The sequence below is a fragment of the Stegodyphus dumicola genome, chromosome 7 (genome assembly GCF_044657685.1).
Source record: "Stegodyphus dumicola isolate Sdum_Otavi_A_Nest chromosome 7, ASM4465768v1".
Taxonomy (NCBI): domain Eukaryota; kingdom Metazoa; phylum Arthropoda; class Arachnida; order Araneae; family Eresidae; genus Stegodyphus; species Stegodyphus dumicola.
Genome location: NC_140774.1, coordinates 71958980 through 71975970, shown reverse-complemented (window position 1 = coordinate 71975970; position 16991 = coordinate 71958980). Strand labels below are relative to the sequence as shown.

General features: G+C 32.6%; 1 protein-coding gene across 3 annotated transcripts in view; it reads right to left on the bottom strand.

Annotated features, from left to right (window-relative positions):
* Positions 1 to 16991, bottom strand: part of LOC118182193 (Na(+)/H(+) exchanger protein 2-like) — a 313261-nt gene that overhangs the window by 103014 nt on the left and 193256 nt on the right. The window lies entirely within an intron of this gene.

Here is a 16991-nt window from a genome sequence, read left to right as displayed (position 1 = left end):
GCAGTTAGGGCCATTAGGCAGATCTTTACAATGGCATTGACTGTTTCGCTAACAAAAGAAACAAGCAAAATAATGATATACTTTTAAAATATTGGAATTAAAGGTTTACTTCAAAACATAAGTTCATAACTTTAATTTATCTCCTTACATGTCATTCTGGTATTTTTAAAATTATTTGCCGTTGTATCAAGAAGGCTGACAAACTCTGGGACCGTTCCAGTCGTCAAAAATTCAGGGATCGCCCTTGGCGGCAAAACCTCTAGCTACGCCACTAGAACATGACATCAACTTTCTTTCAAGAAATTACGTTTTATCGGATGATGTAAAATAACAATAAATTCACTTCGTTTAAATTTTTATTAGATTCAAAAGTTTGATATTAACACTGTTTAAAGTCGTAGAACTGTTAATAATGAGGGATTAAATCATTGATCTTAAAGTCCACCATCGTAAAAGTCACATTTTAGCTTTAAAAAACCGACCACCTTTGGACCCTACTAAATTTGAAGAATGGACCCTACTAAATTTGAAGAATGGCATTAAAATAATAATAATAATACAGAAACATATATTTCGAAGATTACTTTTATTTATTAAATCTGTTGAGGCAAAGCCTGAAATTAGATTCTTAAATAAGACTACCGGGGAAAAAAATCATTACTAAATCAAAAATCTGTGCTGAATGTTGAAAACAAATTGCATTTTCATATCAAATATGTAAGTAAGTAAATTTTTTAAAAAATCGATCCAAAAAGACAGTATCAAAAGATAATTTCAAGATTTCACTCAAATAAATGAATAAACGGTTGATAGATGTTAAATACAAATGCTTAAAATTGGCAAAATATTATGAAAGAAGGATAATGAAATATGAAAGAGGGAAAATACTCAAGAAGAAATTTGATAACGCTAATCATTATTACCGAATTTCTTCAGCAATCTAAAATTGAATGAATTAAAATGTTTTCTTTTTTTAATTTACTTAAAAACTTTTCAAGAATTTTATAAGCAATATTTTTTTTTCAAAACTATCCCGTCTGTTATTCATCACTGCAAAGGAATCAAGATTTTACTTGAAATACAATGAATTATGATGTAATGAAATTTACCGATATCATTTGTACCCGTTACCTTCGAATACTAGCTCTCCCAAATATGCAATTTTATTTCCTGCCGCAAATTTCATTTCGACATGTTTGCATTTGGAAAATAATTCTCAACGATTTTACATTGAGATTCCACACATTTCACCGCAGTGCCATTTTTGGTCTATTCTACACGTTAAACTTAACCTCTATATTTTAGAGTCCATAATTTAAAAAAAAATCTGAAAGTGCTCATGTTGTGACCAACGCCCAGAAGGATTTGTTAAGGCTTTTTACACTTGCAGCCCACCAGTCTGCTGTTGTAGTCACTCCTGCTAACCCAATTCTTTTCCACGTTTTAACTTTATTATTAAGCATCATTTTCTTCAAACTTAACTAAAACCATCCAATTCAACAGCAAAATTAGAAAATTTTTTAAAGTAGCATATGTTTAGAATTCCCAATGGAGTGTTAAGTGCTGGGCATAATTTTCATAATTTGTTTTTCAGTATTTTCTCAGTTCGTCATATCAATGTTCACCTTTCTTAGTAAGATGGCTTGCAAAGCATGTCTTATTACCATTAACATTTTATGTGTTAACTTTACTTATTAAATACCACTTCTTCGCACTTACGTCACATAAAATTTAATTCAAAATCAAAGACATAAAATATTTAAAAACAACATATATTTAGAATTTCCGATAGACAGTCTCGCGTACTGGAGATAAAAGTGTTTCTCTGCAGTGTTGCCACTGCTTGCTTTATTAAATGCCTTGTAATCTTCTCTTTATCGAACATTATCCCTATCTTACATAGCCGTAATTTGTTCCTTATGATTCATTTTCTATTCTTCTGCATGCAGCAAACATAAAAGCTTTTTGATGCTTAAATTACTTTAAAAAGTGATGATAGTTCCTACTTCAAACAAGTTTTTTTCTTCTGATATGACACTCATAGAATCATGATACATATGGTTGATATTGTTGTAAATTCTTAAATATGGCAGTTCAGAATAATTAGAGTTTTAACCTAAACCTTGAGGTGCGATAAAAATGAATTAAAACGTTGATGGAAACGTTCAAAAAATGATCATTAGGTATATTGTAAATTGCATAAATTAGTTCTGTTATATATAACGTCGATTAGAGATGTAGTTAAAAAATAAACCACACTTCTAAGTAGACGCAAATAATTATTCTGTATTGAAGTATGCAATTACAGGATGCAAATATTTATAAAACCTTATGTATTTGTTATATAACTTTATGTATTGGTTATATTATAAATCAGTCTATTTTATTTAAGTATGGCAAAGCACTCTAGGGCTATTTGCCTAAGGGGAGGGCAGCTCTCGTGGAGGACCTTTAAATGGAAACTGGCTCGTATCCATGTTATACATGGAGAAATATCACGAAAACGCCAATGCAGACAGTTCTTTCGCCTAGAACTGAGCATAGTGCTGAACTAAGTGTTCCAGCGATTTTACCGCGCGGCCATTGGTAGACCATATTATAAATTAGTGATGCATTGTAAATCGCATCAATTAAAGATAATATTAGAAGTAAAATAAATATATAAATTAGGTTTAAATATTTATACATTTCTTTTAATAGGCTTAGGCCCACCAGCAGCCGAGCGGTAAAGACGCTGAACACTGGTAGTTCGGTCCGAGGTTCGAATCCCGCGAACGAGCTGGCTGCAAGGGCGTTTTCGTGGTTTTCCCATGTGTAACCTGTATACGAACCAGTTTCCCTTTGAAAGTTTTCCACGAAGGCATCCCTCCCTTTAGGCAGATATCCCTCGTGTGCTTTGCCATAATTCAATAATCCAATCCATTTAATACGCTTAGTAAAGTTATTCCTTAATTTGAAAGTTAACATCTCTAAGAACTGGCAATGTGCTGGACAGAATGGATGACAAATAAAAGATGTCTTGAAATAGCAGGACCTCGCGAGGGTATACGATTTATAAATACCCTAATAGCATAATTCAGCAACGACAGATAATTCAAATAACTTAACCTGTAATAATTTAGGTTATTTTTATGTGGCCTAAGCACATGACGGCAATCTACCTAGGATGAGGTATGCATTCGTGGAGGCCTTTCTAAGGAGAATTGGCTCGCATTCGCGCTACCACATGGGTAAAAACATTAAAATACACCAATGCCTCCCCGTTCAAATCTGAGATCAAACCCGGGGTTCAGCGTTCCCAGCATTCAGCGGGGCTTAACTAGTCGGCCACTGATGGACCGACAAAAAGCTAAAAAGACTAAGCTATAGCCATGGCCAATCTTAATGATGTTGTATATCTTAATGATGTTGTTGATGATAATAAAATAACGGGCAATAAATTTTTTCGTTGACAGGAAATTTCTAGGAAACAGGAAAAACGTTGCTATCTATGAGACTACAATTTGGAGGTAAGATTAATTATAAAATTATTTGTCATATTATTCAGCTACTTTTGCTTACGTCTGAAAAGCCTACGGAAGCTTATTTGCTTACCCATAACTAGTTTTTCATCACGGAAGAAGTAATTATCCAAGTTTAATTGTCAAACATGGAATTACCTTCGAAGAATCAACGAGTTTGGCAGAATGACATTGATGCCGCCCAACGGACCGGTTTCATAGTGATGCCACCCCTCCCAAGGGAAAAAAATCACAAAAGAGTATTAGATTATGAAAAGGAAGTGAAAAATTACGTTTAGCGTTTTAACAATTTATCATATGTGTATAAACTCTAAATGTTTTCCTATCTCGTGGACGCAATCCCTGTTTATGTCTTATCAAGTTTCTTGCAGTATCGTGATTTTCCTAATAACGTCTGAATTCTTTCATAAACGCTGTTTCTTAGTCTCAAGGATGATGGTATCGATCAATATTAGTTCTGACATAAATCCTGTCTTCGAGGTGAATGTTTTATTACGAGGTTGTGCCTTGTTCGCGTGTAGTAGCGCTGGATCGAACGAAAGGTTAAGAAAAGCTTCCAAAGCGAAGTAGGTGACCTTGAAGAGCAAAATCCTCCCGCCTGGTTATCCCGGTTCTATATCGCTTTTTCCTCCATTTACCATTGTTTAATTTGCGCTCTGAGTCCTTCAGCAGTATATTCCCTAAATTATAAAAATGTGACAGGGAAAATAGCAACATATTAATTATCGGTAGTATTGTTTAAAATAGAGTAAACATATAAACTTTGCTAGCAACATATTTACTATCGGTGTTATTGTTTAAAATACGAGTACACTACATTTGCTCTGTTATTTGATGTATTCAAACTCCGAACATCCAAATTAACTGGGACTGTAGTCATTACGATTTGAAAAATACAGATAACTGGACCTTTTTTTAATTGTAAGCCAAATATATATATATATATATATATTTATTTACAAAGTAAGCGAAGAAATTGGTGGAATGCAAACGGAGGCATGTACTTAATGAAAGTTTTGTTTCTTCTATTTACCGCATTTTGTTTTAATAAAGATTACATAGCTGGGAAAAAAAAAAAAAAAAAAAAACTGTCATTTTTCATGTTGAAAATTTTAAAATGTTGCCTTTAGGGGAAAAAATAAACTCTTAGTAGCTATAAACGAGCATATTCTGTACCAAGGTAATTTTGCTTGAGATACACCGCAAATTAAAATGCTTTTTAGATTTTGCCAAAGAGTTATGCTGTTAAATGTAAAACAAAGATTTAAATTACTAATTCATGCATTTGCTGCTTTTAAAAGTACCAGCTTTTAAAGTAATGGACTGTAATTATTTAAAAATAAATTGAAAAACTTATGTCTATTGCTGTGTCAAAACTACCGAGGTTTCGCGAGTGATAAATGAATGTCGGTGTTATGTAAGAATGGTCCCAAAAAATTTACAAAACGTCCACTAAAGATCACATTAAACCAATAGCGAAAGCAATTGTCATGATGATGATCAAGTACTGAATGACTGAACTTAAGCTGTCATTCAGCTAAAAAACTCAAGTTTAAAGTATATTTTATTTTTTAATATGAATGATTTTCCTACTTTTCCCGTGAATGCTGCAATCATTGAAGACACTAAAACCAATTCTGTCGTGATTTCAAAATATACTCTAGGAAGACCTTAAAAAAAGTCTGTGCTTTTGCAAAGGCTGTGATATGACAGATGAGATTGCAACTAGCTTTTGCATAAATTATTCTTATTTATACCTGCGGAATAGCAGCGCAAGGGGAATGCATGAAAAATTGAGCTGCAACATAAAACACCTACCTCTACCCAAAAAATATTGCATTTGGTTAAAAAATATATAGGATGAGAAACCTTCATGGACTAGCAAAAATTTTATTTATCTCAGTCGCATGTAAATCTAAGTTTCATTAAATTACGTTTTAAAATTTTATTTAAAATGGTGTTGATTCTAAAAGAAATTACGAGTTTAATTCCTTGGTTCTATCAAACTGGTAGATGATAGTGAAAAATAAATGTCATACTTAGATTCAACATCGTGTGAGAGGGGTAGAAACTGAAATATAAAGTAAAGTTATTAGACTCTGGGTATTTATGCAAAAATTCTTATTTTAATATATTCTTTACATTACAGCTTTTGATAAGGAAGATTTTCGGACTTGTAATGCTGTGTATGTTTCGGGAAAAAGAACTCAGACGATTCACTTATCTGAAAATAAATAATAATAACGACAAAAACATTTATGTTTTTGAATTAATGTTCACTCTAAATTCCGGAGATTAGCCGTTAAAATGACCAAATATTGCCCTATTTAGCAATATTCAAATTTTTTAAACTATTCTGCAACTTTCAAATTTTTTAAATTGCTTTTTTATAACTAGATATCGGAATGAAAATATATAATAAATGAAAAGAAATAGATAAAAGTAATATCATGCATATTTCTTGCCTAAATTAACAGGTAATATGAAAATCTAGTCATTAATAAAGGAAATTTACTTTTAAAAAGCAGATAGTTCTGAAAATCATCTTATTCTAAAATGATAATATGTTTATGCTATAAAAATTATGCACATTTCATGCGGCAGTCAATATACTGATTACGTATTGAATAATATGAAAATAAATCATCTGAATTATACTACGTGTACTTGTACTATACTACATGTAATACCAGTCAGATTTGCCAAATTGTAATTCATAACAGCTACATTTTTGTTTATTAAAAATAACAAATATAATTGCAAATTACCAATGCCTGAGAACCAAATTCAACTGTAGCAACAATAAACTTTCAAACATTACTTAAATTCAAAGTACATTTATAGATTAAAAATTTGACAAAGCGTTGAGGAGTCATTTTCGAAGGCACAAAATGTTTCTAGACAACTTATTTTGAGCAAATAAAATGTTTTAGAAATTCAGTAGCCAGTTTAGACTGATATCATTTCTTTCAAAACTGCCTTATTAGAATCTTACCTACCAAATTAACGTTCAAACTGAAAGATCTTCGTTGTAAGATGAATGGTTACGTATCAACATAGCAAAAAACAAGTAAAACATTACAGCATTCATTAGGAGAATTTATTTTAAAAAAGTATTCACAAAATTTGCAATCAAATTCGTACGTTTTTCAAATGTATCAGTTCATACACTTGCTCTTGATTTACGATGACTAGTACCATCTGTTCGAAACAGCCTCGCATTTCCACAGTTACAAAGAAATAAATTCAAGGACAGAAAAATCAAATGGATCGTGATTTGAATCCATATAACAGCACGCAAGCTGTAATATTACTAGGTTTGATCAGTATATGATAAAATATTCGTTTTCACACCAGCGTTTTGTATTATTAAAATCTGAAAAGCTATTTTAGTTATCAGTTTTTAAAAATAAGTCCGCGCTTGGGAAAGAAACTATCGTCAACCTCTATCGCATACGATATTAGTTTTACCTTATGTTTTATAACAACATATAATGTACACTGCTAAAAAGAAAGAAAAAAAAAAGGGACAGTTCTATATCTCCCGTTCTAATGGGCCGATTGACAAAATTCTAATTGCGTTCTTCATGTCTCGAAAGTGCGACTATAGCACTATTCTAACATAGGTATTTTGACATAAAATCGGACTTTTTCTGAAACAACATACCAATTTTTTTCCATATATCGATTCTACGACTCAAATTATGCCTAGTTTTGTAAAAATCGTACGAGTAGTTTTAAAAAAATTAGCTCTCAAAATTTTAGCTCCTCAATGTTAATTGAATTTGGCATATATTTATTAATATCTCTTTTTTTATCAAACGTTTTTGATTTTTCCTTTCACATTTCGAAATTTAGACTCATTCCAAAACAAATTCACTCGTTTTTTTGTGTTTTATTTTTTAAATTTCTATTTTTAAATAATTTTTATAAATTTTTCGAAAATACTTTTGATAACCTATAAAATTTTTACCATCATCTTAAAGTAGGTGTAGTCCTAAGCATACCTGCAAAAAATTAGATTTTTTTATTCAAAAGTTTCTAAGATATACACGAATTTACATATTTTCGCGCTTTGAAATTTGGCATCTTTTTTTGAGCGATAATAACGCCTAATGTGGTTTATGGATTTTTTTACAGTGAATTGCCACAGCTATTTTTAACCTTAAATTTCAAATAAATTTTTAAAAAAGGATTAATTATATGAATTTTTCCCCCTCAATGGTGCGTAATAAATATTTATTAATACTATATGAAAAGCTATTTTTTTTTAAATTACAGATGATATTATTCAAATTTTTAACTTTTTTCTTAAATTTCTTTCTTCTTTTTTTTAAAATGTTTGTAAGAGTAAATTTTTACCTTCGCCGTGTAGTCGTTTGCTACTTTGCTTTAAGTTCCTTTAAATTGAATTGTCTAAAACTGAGAAAGTTCGTTTGAAAAACTGAGAAAGTTCGGTTGATGTTTATTTTCACAATGTTTTTAAGCATACAGGACGTTGACAGTTTGGGTCATGTCTCAGCTTTAAATATATATATAAATAAATTTTTACATTAATTCTTTTAGAAAGAATGTTTTAAATAGTAATTTTATCTCGTGCTGTAGATTATATAAAAATGTTCTTTAATATAGAAATTATTAGGCTTAAAAACTCTAAATAATATGATTTAGATTGTTAGCACTTGATATAAAAATCGTGCCACTCCGTGGTACAGCTCCGTGATAAGCGCTGCTGGAGTGGTTTATTTCTTTCTCATTTAACAAAAAAAACCTTTGATTCAAATAATTATCCTTTGGACTTTGTTTTAAACTTGCATTTGATGCAACTGATATTTTAAAAAAATTGATAGGAATACAAAATTTATGGAAGTGTAACAATCGAAAAATCTTAATTTTCTTGTGTCAGCACTGAAAGCAAATGTAGAAGTAATGAAGGAAATTGGGGAGAAGCAAAGTTTTAAAGGGGAATTTACTTCAAGGAAGTTGGGTGTTCAAAAAGAAAACTTTTGGACGTGCATACCAGCAAATAGCAGCAACTGAGTTAGTACTAACAGAAAAGCAAAAATCATATCATTGCAGATTAAATTGAAGAGCGACTGGTTTGCGACTGTATGGTTGTATAAATTTAAATTACACCATAGAACATCATATCGTATCATAAATGGAATCATCCCATAATTTCTCAGTCGAATTATTTGAAGATTCAGGAATTTATCCAGTGACATTATAAAGTATTATATCGTCACTGGATAATTCCCGCCCCCGCCTTCTTAGCTTGCATTCGTGGGGTAGTGGTCTGCATGCTCGGTGCATATTCGAGAGGTCCGTGGTTCGATTTCCAGCAAGGACATTGCTCATTTTTTATTTCCTCTACTCCCCCCAAAAAACCTAATGTCTCTACAGTGGCGCCCGAACTAAAAGGCGGTGACTGATGATTCTTCACCACCAGGATTTGGCGACTAGGTCCCCTAATCTTCAATCGCGCTTTAAGGGAGGAGTATATAAGGTATTTTCTACCGCCTTCTTAGTATGCTTTCGTAGTGTAGCGGTCTGTACGCTCGGAGCGTATTCGAGAGGTCGTAGTTCGATTCCCGGCGAGGGCATTGCTCATTTTTTAAGTCTCCTGCTTCCAAAAATTCTAATATCTCTAAAACGTATATGGATATCATCTAAAGACGCTTTCCCTCTTGATGAAACTAGTCTTTCCTTTCTCTCATGCCTTCAAAATGCTTAGCCACTATAAAGACTGATAAAGGCTCTGACCAAACTGATGAAATGGATTGAATTGTATTATTAAATTACGGCAAAGCAGCGCTATCTGCCTAAAAGGAAGGATGTCTTCGTGAAGAACTTTCTAAGGGAAACCAGCTGGCATACACGTTGCAACGAGAAAAACCACGAAAACGCCCGTGCAACCAGCCCGTTCGCCGGGATTCGAACCCCGGAGCGAACTACCAGTGTTCAACAACTTTGCCGCTCGGGCGTTTGTGGGCCTTTATAAAATGGAAGGCAATAACTTTATTTAAAATGAATGTCAGAAATACGAAGATGTTTCAAAAAGTTGGATGCTTTTTAATATACTTGCAGAATGCCTGAAGAAAAGGAGCAAGCCATTAAGAAGAAAAAAATAAATTTTTGCATATAATTTAGTATTTTTTTTTTAATTTAAAGCTTTTTAATCTTATGATATTTGATTCTTACGATTTCAAAAATAAAATATTTAACTAAAATATGAATAACATTTTAAGAAACTTAATGTAGAATGATAAAATTGTGTAAAGCAATGATCACGATGTTAAAGCTATATAATATATTTCTCCCGCCTTCTTAGCGAACCTTCGTGGTGTAGTGGTCAGCACACTCAGCGCGTAATTAAGTGGTCCGCGGTTCGATTTCCGGCGAAGGCGTTGCTAAGTTTTCATCTCCTCTACTTCTGAAAAATACCTGATGTCTCTCCAGCTATTTAAAGCAATATATGCAAGACATCCTAAGTTAAAATGGTGGTTATACATCTTTCTCATTTGTATATCTTTTCTAAACGAAACATTGAAAGGCGTGTTAACTGTACTGTATTTTCTCTTTTAATATATTCAGTTTTCAGATGCATCGTAGTCTGGGACACAAAGTGCTCTTTCGAAAGAAACGCAATTCAATTAAATAAAATAAAATCCTGGAAAATTTATATTAATAAATATATTTAAAATGCTCAGTTCGAATGAATGAATAGAAAATTTTAAAACAATTATCTGAAGAGACATTGCAACACAAACAATTAAAATAAAAGTATAAAAATTTAAAAATTACCTAAAATAATAACTATGACAAAAATATATATAAAGAAAACTATTTGGAAAAAATAAACGATGCACCTTTATTTACGCAGTTCGAAAAGGTAAACAGAAATTTTTTAAACAGTTTTTCGAAAAAAAAGTCATGCAACTTAAACAATTAAAATGAAATTCTAAAAAGAAAAAAATTACTTAAAATAATAACAGTTATAATTCAAAATATAATATAAAGTATATCATTTGAAAAAAAGGAACGATTGTGACTTTTTTTCCTTACACGGAAAGGAAACTAGGTTGCCATATATTAAGAAGTTCGCCAAGTGAACTATTCTTGGCGCAACCTGAAAAAAAAAGTGCCAACATAAATTTGTGAATTTCTCCGTAAATTTCGCTCCAAATTTTACAAAATTTCATATTTAGGCGTAATTTGAGTCGTAGAATTGAAATATGTAAAAAAAAAAAAAACCGCATATTAATAATTTTTACACTATTAACTTTAATACAAAATGTGCTGTAAGCGAAAGTCCTGTATTAGTTGATTATTTTGAATACAGCAAAACACATGAGGGCTATCTACTTAAACATAGGGATGCCTTCGTGGAGGCCTTTGTAAGGGAAACCGGCTCGTCTTTATGTTACGCGTGAGGAAAGCTACGAAGAGAAAATATGCGGTCCCGGCAACCGTGTAAAGTCTGCGTTTCGAATAAAAGGTGAATGCATGATATTACATCAATGACCATGCATCGACTCATCAGGCTATTGAAGTCAGTAAGCAGCTCCTGATAATTTCTAATGGAAGTGACACTTTGAATCTGAGCATCACCTAGCTAAGCGTGATTTAAAGCTGGTGCGCAATTCGAGTCGCACCAGTAAACTCTTTAAGAAAGAAAGAAAAAAAAAAAAAAAAAAAAAACTGAACCCCCCCCCCCAAAAAAAAAAATGAGAGAGAAAAGAGAACAAAATTATCTACAGCTTTTTTTGTTTTTTCTAAACTTAGAAAATAGCTACAACATCGATGAAAACTGAATAATGAAAATACTCCTGACATTGCTAAGTTTATGAAATTTAGCTGCAACGTTTCTCCAACAGATTATTCTCTAGTTTTAGAATAATAATAAGCTCTTATGGGAGCTGATGCCTGTTTAACTCGATATTATAACATCTAATTTCTTCGACCGTTGGAATATAGTTTAACCCTGTAGAAGACAACACCAAATATTCATATCATCTGCAATAAAAAAAACTTGCTCAAGCCTGATAATTCGCAAGGCTAACGTCTTCCATCACGTCAACAGTAATGAAACATTTTCCTCTACAGATTTAATGCATTGATAAAAGCTTTCTACACAACTGCCGAAAGAAACTTTTTGATTTCACGAGGTGGGCAGGTGATACATGACTAAAATAAAGATTCAGCTCTAAAAGAGAAACTGCAAGAAAATGAGTGATACCATCTTTGTAGAAAAAAAGGCAATCGACTCATCAGTCTAGAATCGACGTAAGATTCCGGATATTACAAAATGCGATTTCGAATGTTCTGTCTTCGGTTTCCTCGTGCCCCCTCCTTCAGTCTGAAAATCCGAGAGTTTGTGAAAATCGAAAGGTTTCTTGCTATTGTTTTATCGTAAATCAACTTACATAAGGGTGTGAATCCTCCAAGAAGTAAACACGTAAATCTTTTTCAGCTGTATGCTTAATGAAATGCATTTGGCCATGCCCATGGACATTGTTTGAAGGTCAGTGAGATCTCAGGGTCAAATCTAAATGCCTTTTATTGCAATTTGAGAAAACTTATAGGTAACAATGCATTGTTATTCATCACTGTCGGTGAAATTGAGCGAAATGAAGTTCAAGCGCTGACACAGACTTCCTGCAGCAGTGACGTTTCGAAAACAATTCGTATTGTGAATCCAAAATATATTTTACGTAAGAGGAACAACCGATTATTTTTACCGAGTTTATTTTTCTTGATTACAATAACGATAGTTCTAAAGATCCACTTAGACGAGCTCTTAAAAATGTTCTAATATTAAAGCTGAGTCATCAGACATAATCTTCAGCTAGAAGGACACCCGTAATCAGCACTGAGCTCAATGAGCACTGAGCACTGAGCATTATTATTCTAAAACTAGAGACTAATCTGTTGGAGAAACGTTGCAGCTAAATTTCATAAACTTAGCAATGTCAGGAGTATTTTACACTTTGTAGGAAAACGGTGACCATAATGGAATAACTAAGTATTCTTTCTTGCTTGAACTAAATAATACTGAAGATGAAATCTGCTTTCCCTTAAGTACATTTATGAAAGAAATCAAAAAATGACAATATCAAGTCAAAAATCTTTACCTTACCATTTTAGGGTTTTCAATTAAACCGCATGAATGTACTTAAGAAGCTCTGTATATTAAGGAAATGTTGAACAACACGGGGCAGTCTCCCATAGTCCTGCTGAAAAGAGGGGCAAAAAAGGCTATGAACATCTGGCATAGCTAATGACCATGAAACCTCAATAATGTGACAAAAGCTGGCTAAAGGGCTGGCTATGTGGACTAGAGGTGAATCGGATATGTACTCTATACCACCTCACATTACCAATCCAAATTTTAGCCGATATGACGTTGAGAATATGAACGTTTTTCCCTCGATGCCCTCTCCTGCATGGATAAGACCATCATAACATAGTAAGCAAAAGTTGCTTACAATGTTATGATTCGTCAGAAAATTCAACGCCACGCCACTAATGCCTCAATGTGCGTCGCCGAAAGCACCAATGTAAGCGTCGATTCCGCTGTAGCGAGAAGCAGAAGCAATGATCGCTTTGCAGACAGTTTGAGGATTTGCAGATGTTACCACACAGTACGTGCGGATTTGGTGCTATGCAACACATACAGTTTCTTGATACAATATACGATACCTCATAGTCTCACAGACAAGATGTTGTAATCCCGGACATTGGTTAGTAGAGTCCTTTGAAACCCCGCTCGCCGCTCTGCGTTGCAAATTCTCAAAACTATCAATGAATCTCTGCCAGCTCAAGTAGTAGCAGTTGCTCGATACGATATTCAATTTGCAGAGCTGGTAGGCTACGCTTCTCTCCCGATCGACTTTTTTGACATGATGTTTATGACATAATGCTTCTTACACCAGACCTACCATGGCCTCTAACACAAAAAGCAAGCATGAAACGAAATTTCCAAATAAAAATCAGCATTTTAGTTCGCTTTTTTCTACTGATTTGAGGTATCATTACTCTTGCTTGTTGTGTGCGCACGTTGCGAAAAGATCATTTGCATATTCCATCGTGTTCTACCTTCCATGAAAATTTCAAATCTGTTATGAACTTTCTTTATGGTGTAGTAATTTTAATGATCTGCAGTGTAGTATCTTTTCTAGAAGATTACATGCATATAAATGTATTTTTTCTTCCTTGGAAGAGCTGATTTTTATATGCTGTTTTACTTATATTGACTTTGGTTTCTGGATTAATCAATTCAAATTTAAATAATGTGCAATTCTTATCCAATAAGCCAGGAAAATGATTAGATAGATATGCAGCGTATATTAAATTGGATTAATTCACTTAAGCGAATATTAATTAGGTAATTAATTAAGATAAATTGAATCATGATAATTATTTAAATATGCTGTTTTTAAGAATAAAAATTTTATATGTAGGTTTTCAATTTTGTGTTAATTAGCTCAGTCGTTTCGCTTTATTCGGAATTGATGTCTCGATGCTTGCACGTTTTACCACAGACTTATAATTAAAATGTCTAACGTTCGTTAGAAAGTCCTCCATGAAGGCATCCCTTCCCATAAGCAGTTGGCTTTTGTTTGAAACCAATGAATTTCTTAATTTAATTTTTACGAAGTACGGACAAATGGGAATGAATTTTGAAGCAAAGAAAAGTAACAACGGTTAGAAGACCTTCCTTACAATATTCCTCTCTTTTGGTAAGCTAAAAATTCAAAACATTATAAATGCAAATAATATCTAGTTACTTTAGAAGAATTACAGAAAAAAAAGCTGTTAAATTGAACTCGCGGATGCAGTTAACAAGAGTATCTTCTTAAAAGAAAAGAAAATGCATCAATATTGTTTCGCAATGGAAAAAACATTGTTTTTGAAGTTTTTCAAAAAATAAAATTTACGTACAATCTTTTACTTTTTAAATAAAAATTATGTTTACTTTTTTATGTGTGATATAAAAACCAATTTCAAAGCTACTTTTTTTATAAAATGCTTTAAATATTATGGCAAACAATTGTTGAACATTTACACTTATTCAGAAATGCAAAGTTGAATCCACATTATTTTAATCATGTTTTTATATTCAATTCTTTTTTTAATGAAAAATTCAATTACACTTTGAGCCTACAGTTATGTTTTAATCCATGTTATTGCTTAGCAACTGATTTATGGTACGACGCTAAACGGCATTAAAATTTATTATTCTCACAACTACGTGACCCTAACTAATATTTTCTCGACGACGCTGTTTTATAATGTAAACTTTTTTAATTCCTTGGTGGTACCAACCGATGTCTTGAATCAGTTTCGACTGATCTGTTTCACATCCCTCATCAATGTTCTGTTAGTATTTAGTAAGCCTTTAACGATAATATGGTTCGTATAACTTTGCATTGAATTTTATAGAACAATTGGACAGAAAAGGCAGTATTCAAAGGAGACCTTTAAAAAACTATCCCTCTTTACAGCTTATTATAGGTGAAGGAATTTGATAGTTAACTATTCTTCTTTTTTAAATCAGTATATGAACTTTAAAATTTAATACTTGAAACCAGAGCACAGTAGCTAAAACCTTTGTTTTTACTGAATTTGATGTAGACTATTAGGGTTTCAGGATCCATAAATGATTTATGACGTAAGAGCTTTCTAATGTTCATTTTGGCCAATATTAACAGCAGTACTTTATATATGTGGATAGAAATTCAGAGAGAATAGCAATTACTTTTGAATCGCCAAAAATAGTCTCTTTATGTTTTATAATGGATCTTTATCGGAAGATTATCAAGTTACTTAATTTTCTTTAACACTGATTGCTCAGGCTAATAATACCGAAAGTAGTTTGTTTCCTTTATTGATTTACTGCCTACTTCGTAATTACAATCAACCAGACACATAAAGCGGACTATGAAAACAGAGGAAAATTGTTCGAAAATGGAAATAAAAATGTCTTTCTCCTAATTTTTATACCTACATACAATTTAATGAATACACCATTTTAAGAAGCATTTGCATTCTACGTAATTGATGACACATGTGATTTCACTTAAAAAGCACAGGCGATGGCAAAAATCTGAGCGCATATTTCAAAGTAGGATGTACGAAAAGAAAACAAGTCATAGGTAGCTTGTAATAAAGTCTTTGTTGACAGGTGTTATTATATATGAGAGAGTTCGGGATTCTAATAAGACTGCCTCGAAGAACTTCATACAGTTTCTGTAAGATCACGAGAAAAAGAACAGTTCCATCGCAGATAACGGTAATTTTTCCAGACCAGACCGTGACACCAGACTGGTTCATTCCCCCTTCCGGGTAGAATGGACATTCCTCATCACTGGTACAAAGCGAACAGACGAGCAGCACTAAAAATAGTACTCGAGGGAAAAAAATGCCGTGACCCAGGAAAAGGTCACAAGCGAAGGGCGAATCTATTGATAATCGGGGCACGTGCATTTCATTCATACTGACGTGCACGATATACGAGAATGAAGAATAGTAAACAAACGGACAATGAGTGGGGGGAAGTAGATGGAATTTTTAGACACGAATTTTTTTCCTCTGCCTTATTGTTTGGTGAGCGCGGTAATCAAGAACTTTCTCTTCATCTTCAGAAGCTAAGACAACGCTTTTTGGCATCTGGTTTAGAGATTGATGTAGACTATTTTTTTATGCGAAGCACCTTTTGATTACTTTTAAACATGGCTTGAAACAAGCAAGGAGTAACAAAAAACGAAACTAAAGATGGTGACAGCGTGGTAGAACTGAGTGCCGAAGTTTGATTTCGGTCGTCGGAGGTTCACTAAGATAAAAAATTTTACACTGTTTTTATAACTTTTTTTAGATGATTTTATAACTTACCTTCTGGAAATATTATGGTCGAGTAAGGAATGAGAAATTCGATATTCCACAGAATATATTTTGAAATATGAAAACGAAAATATGTATTTAATTTTGAAGAAGTGGACATCTTGATAGATTTTTTAGAGAAACATTTGAAAATTCGAAACATTTCGAAGAAAGAACATCATTCAACGCATGAAAATATGTAATCTTTTATCGGCATGCCCCTGTCTAAGAAAAAAACAAACATTGCCAACTTTAATTATTAAGATTCTCTTTACACAAAGGGTACTGCATCAAAACCCGAAATATCAAAGGTAGCTAAAAGCATTTCGTACTGTCACAGTTTTTATTCTATTCTAGAGTTAATGCAAGACATTTTAAGTTTCCTTCATCATTTCGGGGAAAATATACAAACTACATGGGAAATAACAAGTTCTTTTAGCTGTTGTTTTAGAAAGAGTACGTTGCAGTACAAAATAATTTTGGCGATACTTCTTTTTCCTAATTAGATCTGCTGAACTACAGCGTGTGCCGTAACCGTCAAAATAAAGTGAAAAGACTTAGTTTAGATTCTTAGAGCTTTTTAAACAA